Raw genomic sequence first — 14,251 nt, 5'->3', positions numbered from 1 at the left:
TTTTCGGTCAAAATTTTCCGCGACAGAGCCATGGCGCGACTTCAAGACGACGCCATTTTGAATCCTAAGCCACCTGGTTAGCTTCGGATTGCGTGGGTATGGTCCTCAGCCACCATAGCGTGCGATTTGGCTTGACTCCTGCCGGGGTAGCAAACTTTGATCTTGGGGGCCATATTTTGCTTTCAGTCTCCGACGGAAGCAATCTTGAAAGCCCATAACAGGTCGTACGTGGCCAGTTTATTTAAAAACCACTTTTTTTGGCACCACGTGATGCTGACTTATAAGCAGCAGCATCAGCTTTGTCTTGAACCATTTGCGACTTATTCAGTGCTATTTAAATGAAATGAAGTTCGGTTTGGGGACTCGCTGATTTTTCCGACTGCTCTTTTATTCGGACTATTTTTTGTTCCCTTCCACGTCCAAAAAAATCTGTCGGCTACTGTATATGCCTATTTATGCCTTACATATACCCAATATATGTATTCTAGGTATGTAGAAAGTATCAGCAGGCATCATTTTAAAGTTTCATCAGTGTGAAAATAAGAGGGGTGTATGTATGCGTCTTTCTTAGGGGAGACCACCGTCAAAGCTCTTGAAAAATAAAATTTGAACATACCTTTCCCTTACTTCTGTGTCACCTCTATGTCAGGTGCTGCAAAGCTTCGTCGGTCATCCACCTTCGCAGAGTGGAAGGGCTTATAATTTTTGTACGTATAATTACGAGAGCGCAGTATTTTATCACTTGAAGATAACGAATTAATCTCTCAAACAAAAAAAAAATTCCCCCGCATTTCCCCGAGGGGGAGAATGTGAAAGTGCGAATGCACGGTTGTCGGCCCGCTTGCGGCGCTTGCGCTCGGCCCCCGCAGCCCACCGCCTCGCCGCCTTCTCTTCCATCTCTTCCATCGGGTTTGTAGTATCACGTGTACACCACGCAGTTATCAAGCCGCTATAACGCCGCTGAGTCGCCAACGCACGCCGCTGACGACGTAGTTTGAATGCGTTAAAGATATAAGGCGCGTCACTAACACTGATATCAGCGTCGCGTCCGTGGCTTGGTCGGTAGAGCGTCGCGCTGAGGCCGCGAAGTCCTCGGATCGAAACCTGGCGCCGGATGCTGTTTCTTTTTTAAATATAGAGGAGCACTGCGGACGCCGCCGCCGCCGCCGCCGCCGGCGGTGGATGGTTTGGGGTCGCTTATAAAGTGCATTCGCACTTAAAAAACAGATTTAATATGCTGGCGTTACTAGGCGCACTGAGCGATAATCAGTGCTCACTGGGAATACGCCGCTGCCATCTTTCTCATTCGTACTCTAAGTACTCCAAGGCCGTGCTCCTCAGGCGTCGGCGGAATCGACGTTATCACCTTCAATAGGAAACTTAGACAGTGGCAGAGAGAAGGGAACGCCCGTCTGCTGCTCGAATCGGCCCCGTCGACAACTGGAATGTGGAAAGGAGGAGGCGGGCTGGTGGGCTGGCCGGCAATGATAGTGCGCGGGAGAGGAAAAAAAAGAATGCCTGAGGTACAAACTGTGATTTTAGAAATTTAGAAAAGAAAAAAAAGCACAGCTTGCACTAGTGGTGCAAGGCTGGAAAAACAGCAGAGCTGGAGGCCGACCTAGCTTCTCCCCGCGCTGAAAGCGGATCCCAGGAGAGAGAGAGAGCAGCCGGAACCCGGCAGTGCAAAGCCATTTTAGACGGCACTGGAAAGCAAAGACCATCAAAGTATGTACAGTGTTTTATTCGGTCGCAATCGCCGTCATCCCTTTCGTCTTCGTCTTCCGACTGCACAGCCGCGTAGGGCAAGTTATTTTGCAGCACGTCCTTGCTTAGCGTTCGCTTCCAGTGGGTCCCTTCCCACGTAGGAGTGCTTGGAAGCGATGCCGCGGACAAGTTGGCCCGTGAAGCGACATCTTGTACTCGTTTTCTGAAAGTGGCTCCAGACGAACGGCGAATTGTAAAAACCATCATCAAAGAACACTTCAGATCTCTTTGGCGGCCACAACACCAACCTTGTGTTACCAAAGGAATGAAGAGGACAAAGGCATCTTCAGTGTTCCGCATCCGGAACAACTCAGCGCGGACACCGGCGTGGCTTCATAAGCTGAACCTTATGTCCTCACCTCTGTGCGCCGCGTGTTGTGTAACAGGTGACATCGGACATTTTCATATGGACTGCCGAGAGCATGCGACGGAGAGGTTAGCTTTGTTTAAAGAACTTCGAAGCAGAGGTGCTCCGCATGCCTCTTTGGATGATATAATTTTTCCTATAGGCCATCCAGGAGAGACATTTTGCGCCTGATCGTCGGGTTTTTAAGCGACACACGCCTCAGTGACTCTTGGTGATTTCCCGCGAATAGCGGCAAGAAAATGTTGATCGGGGGAGCAATTGCCGGCATATCACGCAAGGCTAGATCCATCAGTTAATAAACATCGTCACCACCACTACCCCAGCCTAGGTAGACTTCCACTTCTTCGTCGGCTGGCCCTGGGGCAGTCTCCATGTGTTGATTGTGAAGGGATGGCTAGATAGATTCGTCGTCATCGTCTTCGGCGTGGCGAACCCGTGGCGGGCCGGTCGCTACACGACGACGATGACGAAGGCATGAGCTCTTTGTCTGGCGATCCACGTATGAGCCCATGCGCCGCACTAACATTTTCTGGAGTGCTGAAGCCGGGGTCTTGGGCTCATTAACATGGAACTTAAACTGACTGTACGGAGATTTAGGTACTTCCGAGGTCGCAGAGACGGTTTCCTCCAGGCGGTTCTCCAAAGTGTAGGCGCCATACACCTGGCCCCTTGGCTCGTAACAACAGCAAAGATTGCACATGGCGCCCGTGCAACAGGCTTTTACAAGGAAGTGCCGGGGGCAGTGGCCCTCTTGCAGGAACTCCTCTCTTGGGAGTACTTGTGCGCAGAAAAACCGAGGAAGCTCTACTGTGATTTGGTAGAACAGATCCTCCCACCCCCCTTGTACTGCTCGCCACCCATAGGCCGCCTAAAAAGTGACGTCCTATGGCGTGTGCGGAAGCTCCCCGTCCAACACGAGTTCGAAAGATTTCTTCTTCCGTCTGCACACAGGGATACTCCTCACTAAGGCAAGGCCGGAAGAGCGGGGGTTCTTCCTCCCTGGAGGGGCCAACTGTCCGCTGTGCGGAAGGCGGGAGACGCCTGAGCATGCACTTTTACAGTGCAATACGGCATTGCATTTCTGAAACAAGCTGCAATGCTCCTTTGGCCCACAGTGGCAGCTTACCTGGACGAACTTAAGGTTCTTGGATGCAGACACGCAATTCCCCCACCTCCGATATTGCATCCACGTCATGGGACTCCACTCGCTATGGAGGGCAAGGGTGGATGCTGTCGAATGCGCTGAACACCCTCGGCCGGCGTGGAGGCATTTTGTTCAAAAGGCGCAGTGGGCAGTGGCCGCCCTTGACAGGCCTGACTCAGATTCCGAGCTGCACTGGCGCAGGGTTCGCGTGTCCTTTCAGAATTTAAGGTAAAGAATCAGAGGAGATGGGACTCTATTTGATGGCTAGAACCGGGAAGCACTCCTGCTCATATCTGCCCATGAACGACTGTTTCCCAGAACCCCCTTCCCATCCATCTGCTCCCTTCCAATTACCTTCAAGCTGTGCATGAAAGGCGCCGTCATCTATTTGAAAACACTCGTGCTAGCATAATTACCGCCCAAACTCTGTGGCTTTGCTATTATTACGATGCCACTAGTTTGCACTTCCCGGCCGAACATGCTGACGCCATGCTAGCGTAAAGGCCGTAAGCGTGTAATTTCCTGCATGCGTAAAGGTGCTGCTTTATTGGACGAATACCCTGCTATTATTTGATGTGACCCTGTATATATTTCCGTAAATAAAGTTTTTGTTATAAAAAAAAGGGGCGTAAGCCCACGCGCAAGCGTGCCAGACGCCAGGCGGTCATCGCGAGGCACGCACACACGAGCGGTACGCTTTTCTTTTTTTTTAACTGCCGTGCGGTCACCGCGGTCTTGTCCAATCTCCCTAAGTGGGTATGCTTGGCTTGACAAACGTGCGCAGGGGACGCCGGGCGGTCTCGTGAGGCACGCACACACGAGCGGTAGACTTTTCTTGGTTTTGTTGACTGCCGGACGGTCGCCTCGAGGCCCGTGCTCACGTGCACGAGCTCGGCAATTTCTTGGTATTTTTAATTGCGGACAAAAAACATTAAGATTTCCTAAATAGCTTCGCTGTTAAAAAGCATTGGCCCATGGCGGTAACGCCATTTTTGGGACACGTGCAAGCACATCTCAGCCTGGCCCTGTGTGGTACATTGACCTGTATGTACAAGGGTACAGAGAACACACTCTCAAAGAAATCTTGGTACAAACTTTTCCGCGTCGCACTATACAATTACTCGAGAGTGAAGCGGGCCAGTAAAAACTTGGTGGCCTGTACCACCTCACAGCGATAACCTCTGGTTGTTGAAAAAGAAAAAAAAAAATACGCAGACGTAACGATAAAGTCAGGAAGCGCCCTAGACAACTTCATCTGACAAACAGTGCGTAAAAAAGGGTTTTTGGGGTCCCTGAAGCATTCATTTATCGAAACGGTAGTATTCCCGTCCACTTTCAGTCGTACCGGTAGTTGAATTGATAAAGCATTGAACGCATTATCCGAATATTGTGGGTTCATATGCCATCCGGGGCACATGCCTTTCTCTGTTTTCGTTCCTAACGTTTCGAAATTCATTTTCCGAGACAAAAATAAGCAAACTATCATCGCATAACCTTCCATGGCAGTATTCACTGCTGGCTATCCCTCCCGGTTTCATTGAACGGGCACTTGTATTTCCAAATAGAATCAGCTTTATGAGCATAAGCCTGCGAATCGCTGTTGGTAATTTCCCCAGCAACATGATTAGCCCAAAAACAAATAATAAGAGAAGAAAGCGTTTCACGTTTACAGCTTCTTTGTGTAACGATCTACTCCAGCTATAAAATTCTCACCGTAATAGAGGCATTAAAAAAGCAGCTTATATCTCGCAAGTCGTTTGCAACCGAGACTATAGCAGGCACGTAATAGAACACCCAGGAGAACATAGACTGGCCCAATAAATGGGCACTGTAAAAAACCACGCACCCATGTTTACCTTCAGTTTATTAACGTGCAGTTGCTTTTATTAGCCGTTATGCGCAGTATATACGGGATAATACAAGGCGCGGTCCTTAACAACTTTCAGTAGGTGGTTATTTACCATTCCCCATAAATCTGACTATGATATCACAGGTCCCAAATAACTGTCAGGGCGCAGGGCTCTTAATATTCATTCTTCTCATAAAATGAGTTCATCTATTTGGTATAAATGACCTTGCCCCAAAGCTAAGTCTCGGAATGCTTGATTTTATCAGCTGTGCCTTTATTTCGTGCTTATGAAATATTTCCTTGCGGGAGAAATTAGGGCTGAATAATATCACGCGATGTTGTTTACAAGAAAGAACAAAATAGTGGAACATAAAAGAGGTAAGTTACATGTTAACAAGCTGGAGTTGACATAATTGTGTAATCTCAAGTTGTTGTTACCAAACGTTTGTTTAGAGAAAGGGGAGAAGGGGGAGGAATAAAGGGGAGAGAAGGAGTTAGCAGCGGAGGGTGGTCATCCTAGTCCGCTGGGCTGCTCGCCGTCGCCGCCGACTTCGCCCGAGGACTAAAGTAAAGGAAATCTTCTGGATGCCACTGCAGATACATTCATCCCGAAAGGTGCCTTCTTTAGCTTCTGCCGAGAAAAATCAGTAAAGACAGAAATATTATTAGGTGCGGAGCACCTTAGGACCCCACAATGTCCGTCCGCGTCCGTGCGCATAGCACTTGGAATCGCAAAAAATCACACAGGCACCAGCAGGATTCGAGCCTGTGACTGGTAGACCAGGCAGAGTTAGTGTCAGTAATCTTACCGACTGGGCTACGACCGTGAGTTAGTACCCAAGCGACAAATGGCTTATTCCCTCGCCTGTAATGGTGCGGAATAGATTAGGACCTCCCAATGTCCGTCCGCTTCCATCCGTGCGCACACCACCATCAAGCGAAAATATGTGTGGAAACTACCTAGTAGGGTACAAGAACACTCCAAAACACTCCAAAACAGGCACAAACATAACCTACCAACGAGAAAACGCGCAAAAACACCGGCGTAGTCAGGCTGGGATCAAGTTGTAATACACAGTGACTGCATCGAACTACGCTAGATGGGGCTAATCCTAAACACGACATGGCAACGTGGTGAACCGCGCATATAAGCGGGTTCCGGAAATCACACACCCTCTTCCCACCATGCACGGAAACGAACAGAAGCGTCCCGCTGCTGCTCAACGTCTACGAAGACAACGAGCTTCCCCGAATACGAAAGCGCGGCAAGCGGAGGAAAAGCGATTAAAATCGAATGACGGTCGTGGCGCAGATGGGATGTCACTCGGGGCGCGACTTGGACATCATTTCGAGTCCCCGTACTCCGCACCCTCGCCGTCATCCACGGAGTGGAGATGCTGCCATTTTTGGTCCCATTTGCTGACCTAGGCCAGTAAATCCCTGGTATCTGTAAATAGTGAACTGCAGGCGCGACAAATATCTCTGGGGCATAATCACCCCTAGCGGTTTGCCGAAAGCGTTTATTTTTCAGTTCAAATTGAAAAACTGGTACTGTCAAAATGGTAGGAACATTAAAGCGCGACTTGTCAAATTTTGCGTCAGCATTCCTTCCACTAGCTCATCTCCGCCAAGCCAACTCAAAAGGGGCTCATTTATGGAACTCAGAATTTGTGCCTGAGGCTGCGTGGAGGTATTTGTATGAGGCCCTGATGTCTTCATGTTTTCACAAAAAAAGGAGCCTTTCTATTTCGCCATTGCAAATATCTTACCATCAATGTATTTTTGCGCTGTAGTGCAGCTGACTTCTAAAGGACTCTGTGTATAGCATTTTATAGGTCTACATGGGGCCGAAGTAGATTTTCAAAAAGAGGCCGAAGGGCCTTCATACTTTGGTTCAAAGGCCCTTCGACGTCTTGTATGGCGCCTGAAGAAATGTTTTCCAGAAGTGCGTGCGTGTAGTACGTGAAGCTGGCACTACAGGGGCTTGGTGTAAAGCTGAATTATTTAACGATTTATTCGAGGATTTCCACTTCGCAGCTTGCGACATTTTCTCTACTGTCCCTCCCGGCGCTTTGCTGCGTAGCGTTCCTCCTTTACGTTCACATCTTTTTTCTTCTTGTGCCTACCCTCAATTCCTTCCCTAGGCGCAGGTGAAAATCCCCCTAAGGTGTTAGAACCCCAAAAATAACTCCCTAAGAATACACATTCGTAAAAGGGGTCATGCAGACAAAACAAAAGTTTGGTTATTTCGAAAGATTGCATCACCAGAAGCATTCTGACGCCACTTGTAAAGTAAACTTCGCTCAAATAAGCTATATAACTAGGAAAAAAGGGAGTGGGCATGCGTCTCACTATCTCATTTGCCGCACCTGAACCAATGACGTAATCTGCACAGCTGTGCGATTGGCTGGGGCCGGTAAAAGCATACGCAAGTTAGCCAGGGCTTATAAGCTTGCAGAGCGAGCTATTTTTGCTTAAATGCAATGCATATTTATTTTATAGCAGTAAGGATTGTGGGTAAACAATGAAACTTACGAAAGTACACGTAAGCATAGAAGTACCAGTGCGTACTGCTGTTGGTACTGTGCGAATTGTGCTTGTCATAGATGCACCGCAGTCCGGTGCTTTGGGGTTGTCTCACACGACACTAGCCGATTGGCGTAAGCAATATTGTCTTGCATGACCCTGTTTGTTGAGCATACCCAATGTTTCACGAAACGATTACTTCCGACAGTAACAAAAACAAACCAGGTACAAATACGGTCAGAAACAAAGCGAGGGCGGATAGTGGTCCTGCGCAGTATGGTGGCGCCATCTAGGAGGACTGACGGTAAACACGACTCTCCCAGTCCGCTGCAGACTAAACGGCGTACTAACGTTCGCTTGAAGACCTGCCCTTGAGGAGGAGGAGGAGGAAAAAACTTTATTCCAGCAGAGGAGCAAGAATCTTGCCCTTGATACGCCATCGCAAACGCCACGAAACACAATTTGGAGGGAGAATCAAAATTTTAACTTAAATCGAATAATTGCTTAGGGAATAAAACATCGTTAGCGCCCGACATAGGGCTGGGAGCTCTATAAAACAGGAGATATTCTGAATAAAGCAAACTTGTATTTTGTCAGCACGGCCCCTTAAAAACCGGTATTGACAGCAGACGAGAATAACACAATATTTGCAACTTTACTGTGAACAGCATAATTATGGCAAGTAAATGAAGCTCGGCGTATCGATAGCGTCGTCATAGCAGCTAATTTTTTATCATTTCTTTCGGCATGGTTTCGATAAAAAAATTGGCCGCGTATCTGCTCCTCTCGTTGCAAATGTCGTCAAAAGACGATAGTCTTTGTAGACATTTGCAAAGGAAATGCCCCCCTTTGCTTTCCCGCTCACCTCTCATGCTGTTCCTGTACCGTCGCGCTCATCCCAAGGTAAACACACTAAAGGTTTGCGCAAGGCAGTTTGAATTTACCGCGTTCCACTGCTACAGGCCGTGTTCCTCGATGCCAGCGCTGCAGTACGGCGGAGACGCGCGTGAATGGAGGCAGCCGACTACAAGGTTTATAGAACCGCGTCGCCGTGCTCCACGTGCATTCCAGGCAGAACGTGGAAACTAGCTAGTGGACCTTTCGTTGCTGTAGCGCGTGATTTTTCATATGCCGCCAGGAGGCGGCGGTTTTCTGCCGCAGATTTAGAATATCATTTGTTATCGAAAAACCAAGTATCCATGAATTTATAATAAAGGAACACTGTAAATATCCTTTGTGTACTATTTTCCTGTCTTATATTTACGCAATGTCTTGTTCTTGTTCAACAAAGTTGACAAGTATGAACATATAAACCGGGCTTAGACATTTACATTTGGCTGTGAGGATATAATACTATTGCGTAATATAAATTTACTTTGGCCGGGTGTCTGAATCGAGTTACAGACAGACGTACAGACAGACCAACATTTCTGTGTTTAAGTAGCCCAAGAAAGTCTATCGTCTTTAAAAGAGTTACAACCGTTCTCTGTAACCATTGTTACGTTTCAGCTCACCGCCACCCTGATGATGATGATGATGATGATTGCTATTGGTCTCCCCTTTGAAGCGGGGCGATGACATGTCATCTTACCAAAAAGGACTAATATAATCATGTTTTACACTCTTGGTTTAATACTAGCGCTGCTTAGGGCAGGCACTAAAGCTTATTAGGCCCGAAATACTTTTTTTTCCCTGTTACAGGAGGTAACTGTCCTAGGCAATATTCCCCTCTCTGCTTTTCGTCCACCAGCATTCTAATCTTCTTTTCGTCCCCTCGACAGCCTCGAAGTTAACTTCCTCTGTTATACCCGTAAATCCTAGGGCTTCTGGAAGCCCAATATTCCCTTCATGTAGATCTGGATGGATACCCTCACATTCTAACACTATGTGCCGCATAGTTTCTGTTTCTTTTCCGCAGACCACGCATACCCCATCATTTTGTGAATACTTCCCCACAAAACTCTTAGTTCGCAGGCAACCTGCTCTAGCCTCAAAAAGCAAAGCACTGCCCTGGGAATTATCGTAGAAATTTTCCTTTCTGATGTTCAATTTCTCAGCCCTGTACATCTCTAACGACGTTTTAGCTTCCATTTTTTCCCTCCATTTATTCGTTTCAATCTGCCTTGCCTCTGTTTTGGTTACATTGGCTGTTTTGGATTCTCCACAGTTCTTTCTGTATTTCATCGTTAGCCTTCTGGTCTTTCTTAACCACTGCGTGTCCACGCTTTTCAAGTATAGGTACCTAAAAACCTTAGCTGCCCACCTTCGTTGATCCATTGCCCTCAACCTCATCTCAAATCATATTTTACTCTGAGCTTCTCTAACTTCAAAGGACGCCCAGCCCATATCTCCCTGAACTGCTTCGTTAGTTGTTTTTCCATGCGCGCCTAAGGCCAAACGTCCTACCGTTCTCTGGTTTACTTCAAGGCCTGATAGAACGTCTGATTTTAAGCAGAGTACAGCATTCGCAAACGTGAGACCCGGAACCATTACTCCTTTCCACATTCCTCTTACTACTTCATATTTTTTATACCCCCACAGAGCTCTATGCTTCATTATAGCTGCGTTTCGCTTTCCCTTAACCTTAAGTTGCTCCTCGTGAGTTCTTAAGTAGTTATCCCCTTCATTTATCCACACTCCCAAATATTTATATTCCTTCACTCTAGGTAATTCGCCTTGCTGGATAGACACTACATCAGTGGTAGCGTCGTTGAAAACCATTATTCCTAATTTTTCTGCACTGAAATCTAACCCGAGGTCGGTGGCTTCCTGGCCGCAAATATTTATTAGCCGCTGCATATCGGTTTGGTTATCAGCTAAAAGAACAATGTCGTCTGCATATAACATTCCCGGAATATGCTGTTGTACCACTTCGCCTTGCAGCATATGGGTTAGGCTTAACCCTACTTGACTTTCTTCAGTTTCTTTTCTAACCCTGCCATGTAAAGCATGAACAGTATTGGGCTCAAAGGGCATCCCTGTTTCAGTCCCCGATGGATGTTGATGTGCTGGGCGCATTTCTGTCCTTCCCAAGTAAGGTGCACTCTATTGTCTTTATAGATTGCTATAAGGAACTGTACTAACTCGTCATCTAATCTCTGGAGTTTCAGCGTTCTCCGTAGTCGTTCTCTGTTTACGTTGTCATATGCCCCTTTAATGTCATATGCCCCTTTAATATGCCCATGTTCGCGCCTGCTGCAAGCTTCGTGTGGTGCTTATTTGCGTTGCGGTAGAGCCTACCCTCCTCGAACATGTTAGTACAGTTCCTTATAGCAATCTATAAAGACAATAGAGTGCACCTTACTTGGGAAGGACAGAAATGCGCCCAGCAGGTCAACATCCATCGGAGACTGAAACAGGGATGCCCTTTGAGCCCAATACTGTTCATGCTTTACATGACAGGGTTAGAAAAGAAACTGGAAGAAAGTCAAGTAGGGTTTAGCCTAACCCATATGCTGCAAGGCGAAGTGGTACAACAGCATATTCCGGGAATGTAATACGCGGACGACATTGTTCTTTTAGCTGATAACCAAACCGATATGTAGCGGCTAATAAATATTTGCGGCCAGGAAGCCACTGACCTCGGATTAAATTTCAGTGCAGAAAAATCAGGAATAATGGTTTTCAATGACGCTACCACCGACGTAGTGTCTATCCAGCAAGGCGAATTACCCAGAGTGAAGGAATATAAATATTTGGGAGTGTGGTTAAACGAAGGGGATAATTACTTAAGTACTCACGAGGAGCAACTTAAGGTTAAGGGAAAGCGAAACGCAGCTATAATGAAGCATAGAGCTCTGCGGGGGTATAACAAATATGAAGTAGTAAGAGGAATGTGGAAAGGAGTAATGGTTCCGGGTCTCACGTTTGCGAATGCTGTACTCTGCTTAAGATCAGACGTTCTATCAGGCCTTGAAGTAAACCAGAGAACGGTAGGACGTTTGGCCTTAGGCGCGTATGAAAAACAACTAACGAAGCAGTTCAGGGAGATATGGGCTGGGCGTCGTTTGAAGTTAGAGAAGCTCAGAGTAAAATATGCTTTGAGATGAGGTTGAGGGCAATGGATCAACGAAGGTGGGCAGCTAAGGTTTTTAGGTACCTATACTTGAAAAGCGTGGACACGCAGTGGTTAAGAAAGGCTAGAAGGCTAACGATGAAATACGGAAAGAACAGTGGGGAATCCAAAACAGCCAAGGTAACCAAAAAAGAGGCAAGGCAGATTGAAACGAATAAATGGAGGGAAAAAATGGAAGCTAAAACGTCGTTAGAGATGTAGAGGGCTGAGAAGATGAACATCAGAAAGGAAAATTTCTACGATAATTCCCAGGGCAATGCTTTGCTTTTTGAGGCTAGAGCAGGTTGCCTGCGAACTAAGAGTTTTGTGGGGAAGTATTCACAAAATGATGGGGTATGCGTGGTCTGCGGAAAAGAAACAGAAACTATGCGGCACATCGTGTTAGAATGTGAGGGTATCCATCCAAATCTACATGAAGGGAATATTGGGCTTTCAGAAGCCCTAGGATTTAAGGGTATCACAGAGGAAGTTAACTTCAAGGCTGTCGAGGGGACGAAAAGAAGATTAGAATGCTGGTGGACGAAAAGCAGAGAGGGGAATATTGCCTAGGACAGTTACCACCTGTAACAGAAAAAAAAAGTATTTTGTGCCTAATAAGCTTTTTGTGCCTGCCCTAAGCAGCGCTAGTATTGAACCAAAAGTGTAAAACATAGGTATATTAGTCCTTTTTGGTAAGATGACATGTCATAACCCCGATACAAAGGGGAAACCAATAGAAATCATCATCATCATCATCATCATCATCGTTACTGCATGCGTCTGCTGCGCTGGGCCCACTGGCGGTGACTCAAGCAATCACAACTACAAAATATAAAAACAAACTCTTTATGCAGAGGCATGCCCCGGTGAAGCGGAGAGAGAGAGAAATACCATTTATTTAAAGAGCTTCCCGTTATGGGGCGGTGGCGGCTGCCCACAGGGCCGCAGCGACCTGGAGGCCTCGGGAGGTGACTAGCACCTGGTCCGAAACCTCGGAGCTCCACATGGACGCTGCTCGCCGAGATCTCCTCTCCTCTTCTCTCAGGCCCAACGAATGCCACTACTGCTGCTTTCACGAACTCTGAAAACAGTGTTTGTGTATGTGTTTTTACTCTTCCCGTGCCGCGTGCAAAAGCGCTAGGAAAGCGGCGGAACTGCTACTTGTGTGCATAAATCCAGTGGTTCATGTGGCCGTTGGCAGACCGCATCGGGCTGCTGCTAGGAGCGCTGCCCTGCTGGAGTCTTGCTATAACCTCGCCCGTAAGGGTATGGTTTCTGCATCATCGCAGTTCATCTCTCGCCATGCAGTAAACCAGTAAAGTTTGCCCCCGTCTTTTTATCCTCATCACCCAGGCTCGGCCACCGCATGACGGAAACGACGGAGCGCGGTTCGGGGACGCCTTCCCGAATGGAACACTATACTTCCTCCGTAGATGGCGATCTATTCACAGGGGACGGTTGCTCCGTAATGTTTACAGCTTCACTGCGAACTAATTATGAAAAGTAAGCGAAACTCGACGTAATGATGTCGTCGCCCCAACGGCAAATTTCAGTGTGTCTATTTTCAATACCGTATTTACTCGAATGTAACGCGACCATGACTATAACACGAGAGGGGACTTTTCATTGCATTAAAAAAAATAATAAAACTTTCAAAAAAAAAGAAAGAAAGAAAGAAAGGAAAGACCACGAAAGTACTCACACGAGACCAGCGGAAGCATGGACAAGCATTTCGTACGCGGCATGCCCATCTGCCGAGCGTCATCGCTTGCTTAGTATATCACTTCCAGAGTAACCGCCGTGAGGTGGTTGCGCTGTTCTGTGACGATACCAGCAACACACTTCTATAATTCGACATAATTGCCGTGGCGAGACCCGCGGAAATGTTTTTGGCTGGGTTCGCTTGTGAAAAGGCACTCGCGCTGAAGCAGCGATTCGCGGGTGGTCGATTCATTCGCGCCAAGTCTTCGGGGAGCAGCTGAATTGCCGATTTCTTCAGCCACGAAAATAGCGCGTCGCTAGAAACGGGCGTCGTACTGGACGAGACACGTTTCCTCGCAAGAAGAGCCGATGAGGAGCCGGAACACCTTGCGGCAACGAAAACCACACAGTACGACGCAACAACTAAGACGAAGCGCTGAGGTCGCCATCAACGCTAGCAAAAAAAGAAAAAGAAAAGAAAGGAAACGAAGAGAGCCGGTGTTGCCTATAGTAAAGTTAACTAGAATATTCTAGTTCACAATAGCCAAAGTGCTTAGAACATTCTAGGGACTATATGTTGGCTTGTAGTGGATCCAAATGGTTCTGGCACGTGTTACCAACATAGATCACGAAATGGCCAAACTTGAGCCGTCGATGGGAATTGGGTGCATCATTGCACTTTGTAGGCAATTTGAATTTCGTTATTTGATTCTAACGTGAAGGTCGACTTTAGGTAGCAAAAATCAGGAAAGAAACTCACTTCACAATCCATTAAGTACGGTAGCTACATTAGATTGAGGGCAACACATCATTCACCAGAAAGGTGGCTTTACCGAAAGAATATTG

Source organism: Haemaphysalis longicornis, unplaced genomic scaffold (genome assembly GCF_048455015.1).
Source record: "Haemaphysalis longicornis isolate Haplotype H1 unplaced genomic scaffold, Haemaphysalis longicornis Haplotype H1 scaffold_3, whole genome shotgun sequence".
NCBI classification, from domain to species: domain Eukaryota; kingdom Metazoa; phylum Arthropoda; class Arachnida; order Ixodida; family Ixodidae; genus Haemaphysalis; species Haemaphysalis longicornis.
The sequence above is the reverse complement of the archived record's forward strand: the minus strand, read 5'-3'. Positions refer to the sequence as shown.